Source organism: Bombus affinis, chromosome 6 (assembly GCF_024516045.1).
Source record: "Bombus affinis isolate iyBomAffi1 chromosome 6, iyBomAffi1.2, whole genome shotgun sequence".
Lineage (NCBI taxonomy): Eukaryota > Metazoa > Arthropoda > Insecta > Hymenoptera > Apidae > Bombus > Bombus affinis.
The window spans coordinates 12,276,496-12,294,051 of record NC_066349.1 but is presented as its reverse complement, the minus strand read 5'-3'; the positions used below and the strand labels follow the sequence as shown (position 1 = coordinate 12,294,051).

Genomic DNA, 17,556 nt, shown 5'->3' with positions numbered 1-17,556 from the left:
ATTACAATTTTGGTTGGAATTTTTATCAGCCATAGTATACTGGGGAAGATAATCTCTCCTTAGAAAACAGGCAAATTGACATGGCGGAAAATAGTTTTACAAATGCGTAATGGATCTTTCGTAATAACTCTATTTACGTATCGCGTTATCGTTCCCAGTAGATGCCACGGATCGAGATACCAAGTTGGTCGGAAAAGGAAGCGTATTACGATGCTTTCGATTGTTAACAAGTCCGTGAACAACAAGGTTAACATGAAGCCAGCTCTGTGGTCGTTTTTCTCTCGGCTACAGGACTGGCCTTCCGTTACCTATTTTCCAGCCAGTCTCGATCTATTCAATCTCGATGCAAAGGCGATCTCACGTGCAGTAATAGCTTGTCAGCCGCACCGAGGTCGTTTCTGATAAACGGCAGCTTCTCTCGGCAATCCTTTCTTAAGGTTCCATAGCACGAATGCTACCTCTCCGTTAGACCCTTTCGTCTCGCTCTTCACCCTCCTGGTTACCGCATAATACGTTTACCGCTACGTGAAATTGTTTGCTGAAACATCGTCGTCCCCTTCTATTTTTACGTTATCGTAAACGTACGTATCGGGACACGTCATAACAAATTGAAAAATTGATATCCATGTGTCCCTTTTATTTTCTCTGTGTTGTCTTTCGGCACATTGTTCGCCTGACGCGATAAATTAAATTACATTTTATTTTACATGGGCAGTCGTATTTTCTTAAGGATAGAGTTTGTAACTTGCAACAGGTTAAAGAAGATTTCAATTTCAATATTTGTCGTTCTGAAACATTGTTGGACTGACACGGTAAATTAAATTACGTTTTATTTTACACGCGCAGCCGTATTTTCTTAGGGATAAATTTTGTAACTTGCAACAGGTTGAAGAAGAGTTAAATTTTAATATTTGTCGTTCCGAAACATTGTTAGGCTGGCACGATAAATTAAATTACGTTTTATTTTGCACGTGCAGCTGCACTTTCTTAAGGGCAGACTTTGTTCTTGCAAGAGGTTAAAGAAGATACAAATTTCGATATTTGTTTAAGATTTGGCGCGGACGAGCACAATCAAAAATTACAATTATTATAAAATATGTTTGTAGATTGAATAAATCATCCTTTAATCTGTCGATGTATCGTGGATATTGTTGCATGTCAGAAACAGGGACTTATAGATTTAGTGTAACATAGATTTTACGTTAAGCTTAAGTTATAATACTTGTTTGTTTAGAAACTTATCGTATAAGGAGAGCCAAGAACAAGGTACGATATATTATATAACAATGATACGTGGGTAACGAAATGGAGTGATTTTTGCAAGTAAAATTTAATTCACTTGATTCGAACGAGCGTATGATAATGTAATAAAAGCACGATGGAGCTTTCAATTGCATCGCAAAATCAAATATTACACAAGCAGTGCGATGATACGGGATTCATTGAGTAACCGTGATTCGTGAACGCAATGGTAAAATGGCACACTGAAATTATAAGCACAAGGAAGAATTTTAATATATCATAAAAACGTAGAAAGAACATTTTTTTATTAAAATCGCAAAAAACCATACCTAAAGGCGTGCAACTAAAAGATGTATCTGATGAAAGTCACTCCACGCTATCAGAAATAATTTAGTCAAGTTATTTCAAAAACTAAAAAAAAAGAAATAAAAAAAATAAAAAAAGAAAGAATGGTAGAGAAGCTGACAGTTCGCTAATAAATGCGGTGGGCCGAAACTCGGGTGGAAACCGAAGGGAAAAGACGGACTCTACTCGTGGAAGCAATATTCCCGATAGCGGGCAAGACAGACGTTTTCTCATTTCCGCGTAAAGACCCTCCGGTCGGAACTTCGTGACCGTTCCTCGTTTGTCTTTTCAAGGCCGCCACGAGGGCCTCGTCCCTAATACCAATTATACATTTTTACTTGGAAACGAAATTTCGTGTGACACGCAGCCAATTTGCCGCGGATCTCTTAGGGAAAGGACCAGATAGCGGCGTCGATTATTTATTCCATTGCGAAGGATTCGACGATGTTAAAAGGATAAGGGAAGAATGGCTTTTTCTTACGTCAAGGACCGTATCGGTCCTCGTTTTCGTGACTCTGAATCGTTTATCTTGGCCAGACGGTGGTTGCTCGCTGCAATTTGATATTGATTACAATTACCATCGAGTACGATGAACGACAGCTGTTGGGAATTGTCCTCCGAAACGTTCGCACGATGTAAGAGCTGGTTTCGCGGAGTAATTGGATAACTCGGATAATTTGAAAAGTGCCACTTTGCAGGTGCGTCGTTTTTCTTTAATTATCCCCGTGGCTAACGTAAATTGGAAGGACGCGTGCGAGTTATCGGGGTCGGTTCAATCTTTTTCGCATCGTTCGAAACAAGTTGGCTTATGCTTTTACGTAGATGAACGAAATTGTCGTTTTCCTCCGATTGTCGGAGGATCCAGTGTTGCTGATGACGTGCGGAATGGATATAGCGACCGCAAAAGGTATCGGCACGCAACCTTGTTTTCCAATGAAGCGTTTCTCGGCTTATTTTTAGAGAATACAATTTTTGTAGCCACAAGACGGTACTGCTAGATGATGCGGAATTTGATACAGGTACTTGGACCTAATTAATGTTACAATAAATACATTCGGATGTGCCAATACTTTTTGTAGCTTACTTTCGAAGATTACAAATTGAATAAGAATATTACCGCGTTCAAGAAGATATACGCATTGCCACTTGTAATTAGACCGCAGATTTTTACGCGAATTTCTATCTTCGCGAATACAATTAAGAGAATAGAATCCAGGCAGAGATTAAAGAGTATTATACTCATTTTATATGTTTTTGTATATCATTGTATGCGTTTTTTTGTCTTAAAATTTCTCATAATTGGATAAAAATCCGCGGACAGCTTATAATTATTCCAGGAATGCACCTTTTACACTTTGCTTCGCCTCTAGCGTAAAATCTAAGGGTTCTTTGCTACTACAACACAAACGATTTTTTGCCGTCTTTCTTAATTAAAATGTTCTCTTTAGCGTTTTTTTTTTTCATTTTTCAAGATGCACGTTGAATTATTTAAAGTTCCGCGTGTCTCTTACACTTTAAACGAAGTTACAGTGTACAGGCTGTTATAAAATGATAAACGCGTATTTTTAATTGAGCGAGCAGAAACAAAGGGTGTAGAAAACGATGATAAAACGTCAATTTTCTCGAATAAAACGGCAGCTAGGGCATTTCAATTAAGAAGGTCAGTTCATTGGGAAAATGAACATCGTTTCGATCGTATCATTAATTTGAAATTGTATCTGTTTCAAATTCCAATTGTTCCAGCTACATCGACGTTCCAAGTCGCTCAAATAATTATACGTGGTAATGTAATATGTTAAAACGGTAAACATCAATGAATGGTATAGTTTTATTTGCTCGAAAACGTTACAAGCGAATAATGAACTTCCACCTTATTAAAGCGATTTTCGAAAACAAGTTTCTTCCTCGAGGCGAAAATAAACGCGAGCAAACGCGTGCGCGTATCTCCCCGGCGTTTTTCGATATTACGTCAAACTGATTGGCATTTTAAGAATTTAACGAGACCGGCACGCGAATCGATTCCGGGCTACGTGAAATCTCGACTATTTATCGGCTTCGGTGACGTTAAATCATTCATACTCGTGACAGAAAAGTCTACAGTTATCACGGTTTACGCAAAAACAGGCGCGTCGATAGCTGCGTGCGCTGACATTTCAAGAATATATAAATAGCCGTTGATCGAAAGTTCCGCTTTTAAAAAAAGCTAAAGCATCCTTGTACAGGCGTCCTTGCTCGATTCGAGCGATCTAAGCTCCTGATGGTTTCTCGCTCGAGTTGCTTACATTATACAGTAGCTCGTAGAGGTACTCGAACACTTGTAGTAAAATTTTATGAATACATTATGCGTGTGGTAGAAAACCTTTTAAAATTTTCTTGCCAATATAACGAGACGCGAGCATCATTATTATATCGGTAAAAATTTGAAACCGCTCTGAAAATGTACGTACATAGAAGTTATAAGATATTTAATACGATTATACGTTTGCTAGAGTTTACCAAAATATCCCAACGATCAATTATTCGTTATATTAATAGGACAAAATATTGAACACGGTGTACCGTCTGTAATACTAATTACACGTTTAAGATGACTACTAGCACGGTGTAATAATTTTCTACTATGTTCGCTCGCAGTAAATGTCTTGTAACTCTTTTTTAAGCGCTTTCAGATTCGCTTGAAATTTTATCAAAACAAACTTGACAAGCCCGTCAAGATGAAATTTCATGATAAAAATTATAAAATTTCAAAATGTTTCCTACAATACACCCGATAACATACGCGATATATAATACATTTTAATATGTCGATATGTAAGACATTTTATGTAATATGTTCGATATATACGTCTTCACATTGGTTTGAAATTTGACCAATTAATCGCGACAGTCGTGTTTCATTAGTTAGTGAAATTTCGAAATGTTTTATACAAAACATACGATACATACATAATACATCTTATTAGGCCAGTATAATAGTACGTTTTACGTTTGATGTCTCTACCGATACGATCATATAATACCTGGAAGCTGTTACCGGGAGTGTTAATGAAATTTTGAAGTATTTTGTATAACATACGCGCGATATACCTATAAATGTTTACCACGACGAGAAAGCGCTTTGGTGAACCAGTGTAGCAGACATTATGCTGAATGGCGTCAGGCCATATTTCTTTGTGCTTTCCTTTTTTCCTAACGCTTTCTCTTCGTCGGCAAAGCATGTCGGGCGTTAAAATTTTAAAAAACAAAGGGAAGATAAAAGGAGAAAAAGAGGAGGGAAAAGAATTAACGAACACCGCCGTCGTGGAAATGTTTTATAATTTAACAATGTTAATAAAAGATGCACGTCCCGGACGTGATACACGACTATAAAAATGCATCGGCCACAATGTACTTTTATCAGGATAAAACTCGTATCGTATTTAATAACGTAAGAGCGCCTGTGGGCCGGTTAATGTTGATAACGCTACAGACGTTTGCGAAATAGTTGGCCAGACAGCGTCTCAAAATTTGCCACCGTATCGGCGTCGACTACGAATTTTAATAGCGTCCCTTGTGCTTTTGTCACATAAATATCGCGTTTCTAGTAGGATTTTGAAATTACGACGAACGAGAAGGAGGATAATACGACGAAACATTAACGAAAAAGGGGCAATCGAACTTTTTCGCTTTTGTTGTTCCATTTTCTTATTTCGCTTCTTGCTGTAATATGGAGTAATTATGATTAACATTCGATGTTTCAAGGTTTCATTTTCTCTTCCAAGGTGTTAATTGAAATAAAGTTCGAAATTTATAATTGAAATAAATGAAGTTTCTAGCGGTATAATTACGAAGAAATAATCTAGTAATTTAGTAACTTTTCGATGAATTGAAAGTAACGAACGACTATAAATATCGTAAAATATGAAATGTGGATGTTGTGAAAGGTAGTTTTATTCGATTGATACTACTAGAATATATCGATATCAGGTGTCCGTGGTTCCATGACAAACCGACGCAGTGATGTCAAAGGGTGCAAACGTAACAGAGGGTTGTAAATCGATTACAATTAGCAAGATCGTGTCTCTCTGGTATTCTGCCTCTCTATCATTTTTTCCACTTTGTTCTTTCATTCCGAATTATTTTCTTAGATGATAATTGCTTGTTTCTAAGAAGAGTTTCTTTTTAGGAAAACGCGAGAATAAATTAGTAGTATTTATTCGACTTAACTGATCGGTGCTGTAATAAAAACCATAGCGTACAAATACCTTTGGTTGCCACTGTATATTCAAATACAAAGGCATCGAATAAAATTAAATCTCAAAATCCATCACTTTTTCAGCAACCAGGTAGATATTCTGATAATCGAAAAGTTCGTTCAATCGCTATAACTTAGCCGTTAGTTATAGGTTCTAATAGGTGGAAACAACTCGATAAAAGCGCAGAATCGATATAACGAAATATACGGAGTACGTAGAAACGTAGCATGCAAACCAGAAAACGTCGCGGATCAGTAATCGAGGTACGTGACAAAAAGCAGCCAAGAAATGAGCTTACCGACGATTAATTCTCGTGGGCGTGTCATCGCGATTATTATCTGCAATTAATATCGCGAAAGTATTAAAAAAAAAAAAAAAAACGAGAAAAAAGAAGAAAAGAGAAATCCGCTGGCTCACGGCGATTGCCACAGTGTAAAAGCGTGATCGATACGTCGTCGTATTTTATAAATTACCGTGCATCCCCCTTTAAGCGTTTAGATCGCCGCCAGGGCGAATATATTCAAGCGGCCACGCTAAACGAAATGGAATGCCGATACTCACGCGACCTCCTATCTTTTCGAGAGCTTATTTCTTTCGTAGTCACGACCGCGTGAAAGTTCATCGCGTTTTCCACTTCGCTCTCGATGAAATTTACATAAAATTACCGCGAGCACGCGACACACGACGTTTTGTTATCGTTTAATTTTGTTCGCTGGAATTCCGTTAATTTTTGGTATCTTCATCGCGAGCCACAGGACGAAAGTCGGTGTACGATTACTTACATTGCCCTTCGTTCTCATACGTTTCGTTCGCTTTTCTCCCTCGTTCAAATTATTTCTCGAAAGACAAAGCCTCCTCTCGGTCTCATTTGCCGCTTCATTTTTTCGATGCACCATTAAGAGACTCGTTTTAAAGGTATGAATATGTGCACATGTATTTCTCTCATCTCTGGGAAAGTTTTTCCTCTTTTCGTTTTCCTCCAGCCAGTTCGGTTCGTGCGTCTTCCTTCGAGAGGCGGATCTCGAAAATGTTATGTTCTCTTTCCAACGTGTAATCTTCATTCCTCCCGACTCTCTGCTTTTATTTATTCCTTCCCTTGGTTCTGTTATTTCTTAATGATTTCATTATACCGACTGTTGGTAGAGATCGTTATCTCGGAGTTTGCTCCGGTTTTAGATATTCTATGCTTCATTCGGATACGACGTATGTTTGTCATGTTCAAAGCATACGAAATGAAAAGGTAGCAGGCAACGCGATCGCTAACGAGCTGTCGCAATTTCTTTTTAAATAATCAGTAATTTCTTGTACATAAATTTATATAAGTAATATAAATATAATAATAATAAATAAATTACAAATATATACAAATTCGTAAATCAGATGAAAAACGAGAAATACGGCAAAAACAAAGTTTCCTTTGAATGTACGATCCTGTTAATACTATCGTCGAATAAAATTTAGATTTTCAACGCGCTATCGTAATTCGTTTAACGAGATAAACACACAGAGGCTACTTTTTCTGATTGCTCGGAAGGGAGTAAGATCATTTCAGCCATTGTTGGAGCCATATTATGAGTCACGAGGAGTAGGAATCGTTCAAATGGACAAACTTACTTCTTTCTTTTTTTCCTTCCTTCCTTCCTTCCTTCCTTCCTTCCAGAAGCGTTTTAAGGTCTCGCGTGATGAATGCCGATGATCCTACGCAGCGTTCAAATATTTGGATCCCATGGCACGTACGATCGAAAAGGAGGCGCATTCTGCTCGAGAGAGCGAGTCAAGGAGGGAAGTCTAAAGCAGTAGAAAATTCCGGAATCGTCCCGGGAAGAAGTAAATCGAAGTGCGTAGACCAAAGTGTACCTGACGACTCGAGACGGTAATCATACGTGACGTGTGCTTCGTATAAATCGATTAAAGACGTTCGACTATTTTTATCGGCGTAATAAATAATTTTCGATATTGGCTTGCCGAGGCAAGCCATCGTGTTTCAATTTCGAACTTGCTCTTTGCGTTTGCATTTTGGCACGACTTTTCCCGGACACTGCAATCTACTTCTTCGGGGCAAAATCTGAAAATGTTCAAGCTGCGAGTGCAAAATTCAAACACGATCGCTTATCGCGAGAATCCATTATCAAAGTATATCAGCATCGTGGAAGCTTAAAACGATTTCAATTGTAAATTGTGAAGATAATAATTATTCTAGGAAATTGAAATTGGTCTCATTGCAAAGAGTATACTTTTGCCCGAAAGAAAGCCATGAAAAAGTCAGAAGTGATTTCTCTGTACTTTGAGCCTCTTTTTACCAGGGCACATATGAATTTGCCATTAGTTCCGTGTATATATATATGTAGTTACTATGTCGAACATTAAAGTCAAATTCTCAGAATCACTGGGTCAAACTGTACATTTCACCCGACGATAAGTTGCTGAAATTGCTCGAATAAACATCGAATCCGAATATCAGATTTATTACCGGACGAAATATACGTTTTAATCCACGGATCAAGAGAATTTGACTTTAATATTCGACGTAATAACCACGTCCACGAAACTAAAGGCAAATTCATAGGAACATGTGATTAATATCTTGAGTTTCAAAGCATTGAAACCCTACACCACCGTATGAACCAGAGTAAGTCGAACTATCTCGTATTATACAAGGTTTTAGTTAATTAAAGTCGAATTTAACCTTGAACTACATACAATAGAACGCATAATTTGATAATTTTTCTATATTAAGACGATACTCACAAGGAAATCGGGGGAAAGCTTCGTAAGATTAAAATTCTGTTAAAAATATTATTTTTCACATCAATAAAAGCGTAAAATTCATGTCAACTCGGCATTAATAAGATAAAACTAAAGGAAAAAAAAGGAAGATATTTATATTAAATACAAAATATAAAATTTATCAAATTAGTCAGGATATCTATAGGTACGTGAGCTTTTTCCCATCGATGAACGAATAAATTAACTTCCAAACGGGATGACGTCGATCTCATGATATTTTTAAAAAAATATTACGCCGCAAACGGAACGGAAATATTCGCCAGGTTAATCTCGCGTTTGCGATATTTTCCAGAATCGGGAACGTTCTCGGGATATTCTGAAATTTTCATCGATCATCCCGTAGCGGGAACGAAGAAAACGACACGAAATGAATTACAATACTCGGCGGAGTGTTAAAACTCATCAACGTTACTATCCATTATCCCCTTCATTAACAGGACTTTCTTTTTTCTTCGCGGCGCGAGTCTACAGCGTTGCTAACCTTCGCGCAACAAATAGGTACGTCGCCGCCAGAATATTCGCTGCCTGAATTAAATGAAATTAAACGAAGCTACTTTAACCGCTGTTCCGCGAACCATAGAATCGAATATTTCTCGCACCTTTGTTGTATCTTCGCCTGTGATCGCAAAGGCAAACAGGACGTTACGTTTCTATGGATTTATTGAAATGTCGATATATCAACGATTTAGTGGAGAATAAATGGCGATATTAAAAATGAACGAAACGACCTTCCTGTTACGTGGAAAGATGGAGTTGCGTGAAATATTTCAAGGGTTTTTCCCTGATATAGTGGCAGGTATCGCGATAAACCGAGGGATGGGATATGAAGTTGCGTCCGCGGAAATTAACACGCAAGTCAAACATGAAAGTGTATGCACGCTGTTTACATTCAATTATAAAGTATCAAAGTAGCACAGCGGAGCAAGTTATTTAAGAAAAGCAACTTTATAAGAGCAACTGCTGTACATGCGACTGAATTTATCAGTCGAAGCACACACGTCATTACGTCGGTTAAATTATCTCGTTAAAAAGTAAAATTCTATTTTATCATTATACAAAGAACGATCATTTGCTTGTCCTAAAAATGAAACGACGGTTTATATCATAGCTGAGTTAATTGCATGAAATAGAACAATAACGTTGAACGTAAAACTCATTGGTTATAGTAATTTACATAAAGAATCTTAATCGCGCGATACACAGAGAGGAAACGTTTTACAAAATCGTTGAAATTATAGAAAATAATGGCACGCTCCTCGGCAAATGGACGTGGCAAACTAATTTTTTTAATTAACTGAAACTGGCATTTAAAAGCAGGATAAATTCCCGCTATTATATTTTATATTCACCGTCGAATCTCCGTATTTATGTAAATTTAATTATGTCACGAATTGTTCCCGTTAAAGCTTATTTTCGTTATTACCTTCGTGCAGGTAGGATTACCGCGCGAAAAACGATAGTAAAGTAACAGAGGCAGAGTTTTGATGGCAAATCAGGAAGATTTTACATAGAAAAATGAGAAGTATGGCAAACAGAAAGGTATCGCGAAGGGAATAGGCGAAATAGATCGAAGTTTTATAGCGAAAGCTGTCGAATTTGTTCGGCGAAAGCGATAAAGAGACGAAAATGGAACTCATTGACGGCTTTATTGCGACCGACTGTACATTATTCGAACAATCAAATGTAATCAGGACTGGGCGACCTCGGTGGGCGAGAAACTTTCCCCAACTTCGGACCAAGTTATAATCGAAGTCAACTTAATAGAGTTTGGGGAAGGAAACTGATAATTAGGACATCGGTTCTCGATACTCTGCCACCCCTTAATCGAATGGCACTCAGTTAAGTAAATATTCGAACGATGCGTCAATTTTGCGGGTCATATTGCTCTTCTGCCTCAATTTCCTCCATTACTTTTCAAATCGTGCGAATAATAAAAAAAAAAAAAAGGAAAAAAGAGACGAACAATGTAACAAATTAAATTCTCTTTACGAAGAAAACACACAGAGGTTAGCCAATTTTTATACTAATTTCTATTGCGTTAATTCAATTCAAGATACGGTACAATGACGACGATTCTGTACAAGCGGAAGCAGCGAACGAAAGTGGCAATGAAAAGGTGACTTCTAATGCCAAAGCATTCGTTAATATTCGAAAAGCAGCTTCGATGTACAAAACGAACGTAAACCTATGCAGTTACTTGTGTCGATAAAGTTATGTGACTTGGCAGCTAGAAAGATACAAGGTCCGTAGATATTCGAAGAATCTGTCGACTAATTTTAATCCGTATACTCGAACGATTAAGATTTCATATCGTAAGACCGATCAGTTCCATTATCCTTGTCTTCCTATTAGTTCGAGAATAAGCGGACCCTGGTGTATTCAAATTTATCAGCTTGTAGGCAGAATGTGTTTTCTGTAAAAATGGAGGAAAAGTTTGGTGACGGAAAAGAGTGGTTTAAAAAGTGGTTGTGTCTGTAATTTAGCGCGTAAACCGGTCGCTGCGGTAGACGCGGAAGGTGTTAATGGGAAGCGATCCGACGGCTGCGTCATAGTCGAGGATATATATGCGGGAGTATATTGAAATTGTCACGTGACAGAGTATACACAACAGGCGGCAGAATACGCCACAGGGAGACACGTGAAACGCGGCAGAGCGTGAGTGTGCGCCAGGAATGGCACAATGGCAACGGCACTCGACTGACAATGAGCACGAGTGGAGATGTGCTCTCCCATTGGACCGTCTTGACGTACTACACACCACCGACACTACGAACATTGGGTTAATGCGCCATTGTCCTCCGTGCGTACCTGCCGAGGATTACACGCGCTCGCGAGCGAACGAGCGAGCCTTACCGCTCCCGTAAGGTGATTACATAATGCATATACATGCGGATACCTGCGTTCCACCGGATTCTGCCCTACCCTTTCAGCAGACACACGTGACCCTGGCCTCCAATCGCTGTCGCTTTTGTCTACCGTTCGTGGATTTAGTCAACGAAATTGTCGAGAATTCTCTATTGTTGAATTAACCGACGGATTTACAAGAGAAACGGTTCTTGTGGAATTTGTTGATTTGGTTTTTTTTTAAAGCGAGAATTTCAATATCCTAGCCAGGATGGAAATTAACGATGAAACGATGCGCGGACCAGTGAAACGAATTACGCGATCGTTTTATATACGGTAGGAAGATACGAACGAATTGATGAAACGAATTAATCGAGGAACTCGTAACAGAAGCGATTCTCGTCGAATTGTTCAATTTTAATATCGAGGTTTCTAATATTCTAGTGGTATTAAATTAACGATAGAGTGAGTTATCTCTTGATTCAGTATCGAAGAGAAATTTAACGGATCTACAAATAAAATTCTTGCGATGGTTTTATAAATTTATGATTTATTTAAACGATAGTTGTACGATATCATTGTAAATTCGTTTAAGGTAATCGTGAGATTTATTTATTCGTGTATTGTGCAAATGTTTTTTTTATTAAAAGCTGAAATGTAGTGGACAGATATTAAAGATGCCATTGATCAATGAATATATTTTTAAGAGGAACGTGAACAAGAATCTTTCTTGCTACGATACCTTCGATTAATGCAGGGAGCGAAGATGTGAAAGATATTTAAACATAATAGCGTGACACAATCATGACCGAATCAATACTCGATCTCCCCGTAGTCGAGTAATATTCTTCCTATTCTGTTCAATTTTAACGTTTGTTGTTTAACTTCGTAATTACAATATCGATAAACAAAATAAATTAAATTCCTATTAATTCTGTATACCTATCAAAGAACACGTATTAGAAGAGAATAGCTAGAATTTATCTAGTTCTTCTTACTCTGTTCAACATTTACCTTCATAATTACAGTAACAACAAATTTGATTAGATTCCTATTAATCCTGTATGCCTCAACGCCTATCAGAGAACACGTATTAGGACAAAATAACTAGAATTTATGTGGCTCTTCTTACTCTGTTCAATACCTAACTTCACAGTTACAGTAAAACCAAATTACATTAGACTCCTATCAATTCCGTATGCCTGAACGTGTATTAGAGAACACGTATTAGAACAAAATAGCTAGAATTTATCTGGCTCTTCTTACTCTGTTCAACACCTAATTTCACAGTTACGGTAAAACCAAACTAGATTAGACTCCTATTAATCCCGTATGCCTGAACGTGTATTAGAGAACACGATCGTGATACGGATAGGAAAACCGTTCCGTATTATTTTCAATTAACGGCGTATCCAGCGGCACATTCGTCTCCGTTATCGATCAGCTGTTTCCTCTTCACTGTGCTTTTCTCCGGGACGTCCGGCTGTACGGCCGTCGACGTGCCACGTTTCCGCATTGCGGTCGGGAATAAAGTCGAGCGTCGTCGCGGTTTAAGGAGAAGCTTTCGTGGCTACCTGTCAGAAGGGCAGCTTAATGAAAGAGCAGAGGGGCGTCTCTCCTTAATGGCCTCGACTTATCCTCGAGACAATCTTCTTCGCCATCCGACTGCCCCGACCTTACAGTAGGAGAAGGCACGCGATTCTTTCGCGCTCGACGCGCCCACGTAATGCCATTACACACCGCGCGATCCTCGATGATCTACAGTCTCATTTCTGGTCCGTTTGCATCGACGGAAAATTGCTGCTCGCGGAATGATCGAGTCGAGCTTTTAGTCTCCACGTGCGAAATCTAAACTATTTTTCTCTCCTATCCCGAACCACTGACCTCGTTTCTTCGATTAACTTAATCCCCAAAGTGATATTAGGTGATATTACCTTCTGGAAGGTAAGAAGACGTCGGATAATGCTGTCGTATTAAGACTCACATGGGTTGGCCCCTTTTACGATTGTTATTACGGTTCGTGAGGGCTTTGCACGTGGCGTACACATGATTACTTATTTTTCGCCGATATCGTGTGAAGAAACTCGTTACATATAATACGTTGCACAAATTGAAAGTTGATGGAAAAAATATGGAAGCATTTAGGACCATAAATTAATAGCGAAAAAACATAGGCCTGTCTGGAAGTATATCTGTAGGTGATTCAACGTTATACAAATGCCATTTTTGTTAAGTGTATGTTCACTTTCTCTCGTATAGAAGACATTTGGTATTTACGAATACGTAAAATGGGTCGGTAGTTCCACCATAAATTACTCTTGTATTTAGTTTATTAATTTATTAACATGACGAATTAAATAACGGGCGTATTACGCGGAAACGCAAAGACGTTGAACTGTCCGTCAATTTTTTCTCCAGGCAGGAAGTTGTTTTTACTCCGGCAGACAGTTCGAGTTCCGAGTTTACCCAGCGTAAGCCGAGAACAAGACTCCCTCTCTTGATTCAGGCTTGAGTAAAGACGCGTGGAACTACGGGGCCAGGTGGTTAACTAACTGCGAGCCGGAGCCATTAGCATTTATAGTGCAAAGTTGTTCGGGCGTTAAATCCACTTTACGTTTTATACGTTTTTCTCTTGGCACGCGCGATCCCAATCTGTAATTACCCTCATGGAACACTTTCGAATGACTACCGACATGGACGCGTTATAATTTGAACGTTAAATCACGTTGATTAATTTCGCGACTAATTTCGCTACGGTCGCTGTGACCGCCAATTAACAGGATTTAAGTATTTACAGCGGCTACAAAAGGTATCGGCACGTATCGGTATTTCCCAATGGAACGTTTTTCTATCCGGCTTTGCATTTTGTTTCGATGGTATCAAGTGTCTGTACTCGTATTTTCTGGCTATACATTACAATTATTATTAAGCGATACGAAATTCGATATACTTGGATTTAAGAGATTAATAAAATATGTAAATGCTATATAGTAAATGCAACAACAGTGTAAATTCTTTTCGCGGTATTGTTGTTAATTCATCGATGGAAGAAGTTAAATCGAGATGGAATATGGTCTACAAAGCTTGTATCGATTAGTCGCTACGTTTATGTATTAACACGTTTATAAATTCAATTTTCGTAATCGAATATGATTGATCTTGTTATGAAGCTTTGTAGCAAGTTCTACATTATTTAAATTATTTAAATGTACCGGTGCCTTAATATACCGTAATCATGGCAACTTTGTACGAATGAATAGTTTCTATCGATTGGTTTCTGTTGCTTCCGGAACACGCTTAATCTATTTAAGTAGAAAAGGTGCGACCTGTTCGGACGAAGGATAACCGTGATCCTAATAACTATACTACTTACGTGCAACTACAGAAAGAAGATTTTCCAAATACATTTTCTGGTATTAGAAAACTGTACAAGTTGACAATATCGTTGTTCTAAATTCGATCTGCTAACAATGTTAAATAATTTTTGAAGTGTCATTTCCTCGCTTCAAATAATCTCTCCTTAATAATATATCGATTTTCTACATCTCGGAAAATTATCACAAGTATTAGGTTGTCCGAAAAATTTCTTTCGTTTTATGAGGAAATAATAGACGCACAACGTTTTTTCTTTCACATTATTTTGTCGAATTACGTACGATCCATTTTGTTCTGTTGAGATAAACACCGCGACATTTCACAAATTTGGTTTCACGTTTGTACGAAGGTAAAAGAAAGACACTTTCCAGACAATCTAATATTTCATTACTTTTAACAGTATCTCTGCGTGTTTCAACTCGATGTGGTTGTTAAACAATTTCGTCACACGTCTCTTGTAACGAACTATAGCAGAATTCACACTTCGCAATCGAACGATTAAATCAACGAACATTTCTACAATGTCTGCCCGCCTCTACCGCCAAATTACGCAGAATGGCGAGCAACTAGAAAGTCGAAAAATCCTATTGGAGTTTGCTGATTCAAGTTTGTTTATTATCCAGAGCGTAATTCGACGAGGACGATCAAATAAGGGTGAAACATGGGCGGACATAATTACGGTGAAAAATTGGCGGGTTGGATACGCGTCCGGAACGCGTCGTGTGTTACCCGCGAGGGATTTTCACGAGTTCGTCAGCTGTCACATGGTCACGCCTGCTCCTCTTTATAATTCCATTAAAAGGAAACTTGGAAATTTCCCAGCGGACTCGTCACTCTCGGTAACTTTCTGTTTCGCGGCCTTTCGTACAGGGGGAAAACGCCGCGTCCAAAGGGAGAAGCATGACCTCGAAAGCTACGCTCCACGTTCTGATGCACCCTACGCCGAAATAGAAGCCCGGACACAAAAGTCCTCGAACAAAAGATCCGCTTACAAATACCCGAAATAATCTTATCCGCCTCTTTTGTTCCCTTGTTTCGTCTGGTTCGTTTTATTCATTAGCTTCGATGCTTTTTATCGTCTCGCTATTATACATTAAGAGAATAATTAATTTTCTTACTTAAAACACGTTCAATGCGAGAAGGTATCGGTGACCAACGTTAAAAGCAATTTTGTTTTACTTAGAAGATGTTTGAAACTTACGTTGAACTGTTGAAAAGTGTTTTGAGAAAGTAACGTCGATAAAAATGGCTCGATTTTCCTGATTCTCGATACGAAAACTTATTTGTAGTATTTTATTGAAATTGTTTTTATTTCTAGAGGCCAAGTTACGTTACTTCGTCGTCAGAGTTGAGGCATCCTTATAAACCAATATACATGGATCTAGTTTCATTTCGGTTTAAACGTTGTAAATATCTTTTCAGTTAAATTATATTATTTTTTAGTATGTATCGTTGAATAAAGCTCGAAGGGTTTTCGAGCCTTTTCGTGTCTCATGCAGATTCAGAATGTTTAGTTAAAGCTTGAGGCGCTTAAAAATTTCGTAGTACATCAATATGTCGTTTCAGTATTCAAAGCACGTACGATACTAGGTAAGATAAAGATTTATAGAAAGGAAACGTAACAGTCGGTCTGGTGTAAGTAGCTTTTAATAGCACGTTCGCGTATTTATATGTAAATAATTGTTGGCTCGTCCATACCGACTTTCATCTCTAATGAAGTTACATTTTTATTAGTCGCGAACTCCTTAATTATTTCGCGTTCACTCGTTATAGTTAGCATTGCCATCTTGGCGACATTAAAACTCTATGCAAATCGACTTCGCTGTTAAATATATTTATAAACAGGAATTATTACTCGAATATTCGTACGCAATTTCTACGTTTAATAATGTATGGGAATAATATACGAACGTTAATTACACGGCAGTGTATGCGGTACAATTGTAACAAATCGGCAAGAAGTCTAACTGAAATTTGCAATTTCATGTAAATTTAATCGTTCGGCGCTTCAAGCTTTTAATTAAAACGCCACTTTTTACGTGATATTTAAACTAAATTATATATTTAAACTAATTATATAATAGAAAGGCATTAATCAAAAAGAAAGAATAAATAGAGATGGAGAGAGATAGGAAGCCAGCACAAACAAATCAGAATTAACACGAATGTAACCGTTTCATTACTAAAACCATGTACTTACTCGGAACCATGCAATTCTGCATCATCAACACGAAACGCCCAGAGGCAACACTTCCTCCTACAAGCAAAGCATATTCAACCCCCTAGTGTTTCGCTGCCCTTTGCGGCATGTAATGTTCAACGATAAATCGAAAAACAAAAGACGCGACAAACGACATTCGTTTCAACGCGGCGACGCTTAAAGTTACCGTACACACATACACGCGATAATTCCTGTGCGCAAATATTTCTACCTGTTATTACAGTTCGCCACGCGAGACCTTACTTTGAAAAACGAATGTATCACGCGTACAACTCTTGCGCCCTTCGACGTGCGCTACGAAAAATAGCGCATTTCGTTTGTATTAAGAAAGAAAGAAACTTGTCTTGAAAAAGAATAAGCTTTCCTTTGACGCGGATTCGATGTACGTTTCTTTCAACCGCCGGTAGATGCTCGCCTTTAAACCATCGAAAATCTTCTCAGTCGGATTTTCTTATCGTTAATAAATAGTAGCAGTAATAATAGAAACGTTCGATTTTAGCGAAACAT

The 17,556-nt window shown here is 38.1% G+C and overlaps 1 protein-coding gene across 3 annotated transcripts in view; it reads right to left on the bottom strand.

The window, feature by feature from the left end:
- LOC126917646 (protein rhomboid) overlaps positions 1-17,556 on the bottom strand; it is a 488,728-nt gene that overhangs the window by 241,075 nt on the left and 230,097 nt on the right. The window lies entirely within an intron of this gene.